This window comes from Oncorhynchus keta, chromosome 6 (assembly GCF_023373465.1).
Source record: "Oncorhynchus keta strain PuntledgeMale-10-30-2019 chromosome 6, Oket_V2, whole genome shotgun sequence".
In the NCBI taxonomy this organism is placed as follows: Eukaryota; Metazoa; Chordata; class Actinopteri; order Salmoniformes; family Salmonidae; genus Oncorhynchus; species Oncorhynchus keta.
This window is the reverse complement of record NC_068426.1, coordinates 38,061,526-38,064,628: the sequence shown is the minus strand read 5'-3', so window position 1 is coordinate 38,064,628 and position 3,103 is coordinate 38,061,526. Positions and strand designations below refer to the sequence as shown.

The window sequence follows — 3,103 nt, the reverse complement described above, 5'->3', positions numbered from 1 at the left end:
TGGAGATGCCGGGGATTGAACCCGGGGCCTCATACATGCAAAGCATGCGCTCTACCACTGAGCTACATCCCCTTCCATGTAAATGCAGGGGAAATAAGGCGATACATATATTAGCCCACAAATAGGTACGCTGAAAGAACAATAAAAATATCCAATAATCATTCAAACTGTATCGCTTTTCAGTTGCTATTCCCCCCCACACCCCTCCCAGATATAGTTAGTTGCCTACGGACGAAAACGGCAATTTTCCACAACATTCTCCACAAGATGGCAGTAAGGCCGTTTTCTCCATACGAACGTTACATAACAACCTCAAAGCTTGATTTCACCAGATATTTTATATCACCAGAGAGATCGGATATCGGTGTTATCAAATCTTTCTGGTTAAGTCAAACTATGTTTCTCCTCTTACTCTCTGATTATATATAACAAAGACGTATTGTAGAAGGTGGGAAAGGTTTCTTTCATTTATATCCCTTTTAGAATGTAGAAGCTATATGTTACGAAGTTGACCATTTTTACATCAATCAGGCGGAAAATGCTTTGCTGAGTTCGAGAACGTGCACGGGTGACATTGAGGGTCACGAGGTATTCAAATATTTTGCTGCTCTAAACAGTCCAAATACTCCAAGAAATGAGTATATACGACTAGATATCATTTTTATGAAGAATCCTCTTTTTCATATGTTTACTGCTTGGTTTATACTTCTTGTAAAACACAAGATCAGGCAGTGTTTAGGCCCAACCAAACGGTCAGCAGAAATGGACTTCACTGAAGACCAGGGGCACTGATGAACCATTCACCATGAAGGAGATATAACACAAGGTGTAGATATATTAGTCTACATGAAGACTAGCCTATTTGCATAATCACTAAGTGATTTATAAGCAAAGTCATACTAAGGATGGATGATATACGGTATATTATAGGTAATCTGGTGATTTGCCGAACATTTATATTTGTTTATTTTTTATTTAACTAGACAAGTCAGATAAGAACACAATCTTATTTATCATGATGGCCTACCAAAAGGCAAAAGGCCTCCTGTGGGGACGGGGCCTGGGATTCAAAATAAAAAATCAATACAATACTGTATAAATATAGGACAAAACACACATCACAACAAGAGAGACAACACAACACCACGTAAAGAGAGACATAAGACAACAACATATCAAGGCAGCAACACATGACAACACAGCATGGCAGCAACACAAAACATGGTACAAACATTATTGGGCACAGACAACAGCACAAAGGCCAAGAAGATAGAAAAAACAATACATCACACAAAGCAGCCAAAGCACCTATAACCTATTTACCATTTAAAGTTCTAATGTCACATGCACAAGTACATTGAAATGCCTTTCTTGCAAACTCAAAACGCAACAATGCACCCCATATAGACATTTGCTTTTTTTTATGGGTGTTATAAAGGATTTATGAAGGCTTCATTAAGTTTAGTTACTGTAGTTTAAAATAGGATCATGAATTCAAAGGATTTCTTTCCAATCATAAAACTTACACTGCTCTCACCAGAACGTTATATGTTTCCAAAAGTATGTTTCCATTCAGCCACAAGAGCATTAGTGAGGTAGGGCACTGGTGTTTTGTAATTAGGCCTGGCTTGCAGTTGGCGTTCCAATTCATCCTAAAGGGATTCGATGGGGTTAAGGTCAGGGTTCTGTGCAGGCTGTTACGGAGTCTAGTTGATAGGTAATCGACTCGCTGGGCTGTTCCCTGGACACCGTGTGTAGGGATTTGTACAATGCTTCAACAAGGCTATTGAACTTGACATTGGTGTCCTTATTATTTTATTCAACATATCAAACTGAAACATGGTGTGGGATATGATTCATCATTCCAGAGAACGCATTTTCAGTGCTGCAGAGTCCAGTGGTGGAGCTTTACACCACTCCAGCTGACACTTGGCATTGCGCATGGTGATTTAAGGCTTGTGTGCGGCTGCTCAGCCATGGAAACCCATTTCATAAAGCTCCCGATGCTGACGTTGCTTCCAGAGGCAGTTTGGAACTCAGTAGTGAGTGTTAGCACTCAATGGACCCATTCAGTGCTACTTGGATGACTGAGAGCTTCGTGGCTGAGCCGTTGTTTCTCCTAGACGTTTCCACTTCACAATAACAGCACTTACAGTTGACCGGAGCAGCACTAGCAGGGCAGAAATTTGACGAACTGATATGTTGGAAAAGTGACATCCTATGACAGTGCCACGTTGAAAGTCACTGAGCTCTTCAGTAAGGCCACTCTACAACATTGTTTGTCTATGGAGATTGCATGGCAGTGTGCTCGATTTTATACACCTGTCAGCAACTGGTGTGGCTAAAATGGCCGAATCCACTCATTTTAAGTGGTGTCCACATACTTTTGTATATATAGTGTAGCTCTGCTGCAAACGCTACTGGTCCCCCTCACACTTGTTCTCAGATCATCTCTGACCTAAAGAAGGGCAACTTCAACCTCAGGCTCCGCGTATTCTTCTATGAGGAGCTGCTGCAGCAGAGGTATGATGACTCTGTCGAGGTAATTTACAAAACAGTGAGTGATGCGGATCAGAGACAGATCTTAACAAAGTCATGTAAAGTCATGTAACTACTTTGAAGAAATACTGTACTACTGTATGTATTTTTGTGTCAACACGGAACATTGACCTAAAGGTAGAAGTTGGAACACTGAAACAGGAAATGCGGCACTGCGGAGTGTCTCTGCCCTGTCCCTGTAAGTTTGGTCAAGGATATTTCATTTTGAAATACAATTGATTGGTATTGTAACTAATCTGCCTGCGTTTTGTATGATCTCGTAAAAATGACCCAAAGCAGCTCAGAGAGTACGGCAACACCAAGATCCAGCTGCTGGAGAAGGTATCTGAAAAAAAAAAAAACGGTTCAATCTTAGCATTTAGAATGAATTCATATTCCCAGTAGCTGTGCGTGGTAAAAATCACTGGGAAAGCCCAAACAGGGGACAAAAGCCCTAGTACAACCTGTATGTGTTGTGATAATTGCGTTGTTTGCTCTATAACCTGTCTGTTCATATGCCTTGCCATCGTGATATATAGGCCTAAAGGCAGAGATAAATAAGAAG

At 40.9% G+C, this 3,103-nt stretch overlaps 1 non-coding gene across 1 annotated transcript; it reads right to left on the bottom strand.

Moving 5' to 3' along the window:
• trnaa-ugc (transfer RNA alanine (anticodon UGC)) lies at positions 1–72 on the bottom strand. The gene has a single exon. It is a non-coding gene; the product is annotated as a tRNA-Ala (tRNA).
• Positions 73–3,103: the final 3,031 nt, after the last annotated feature.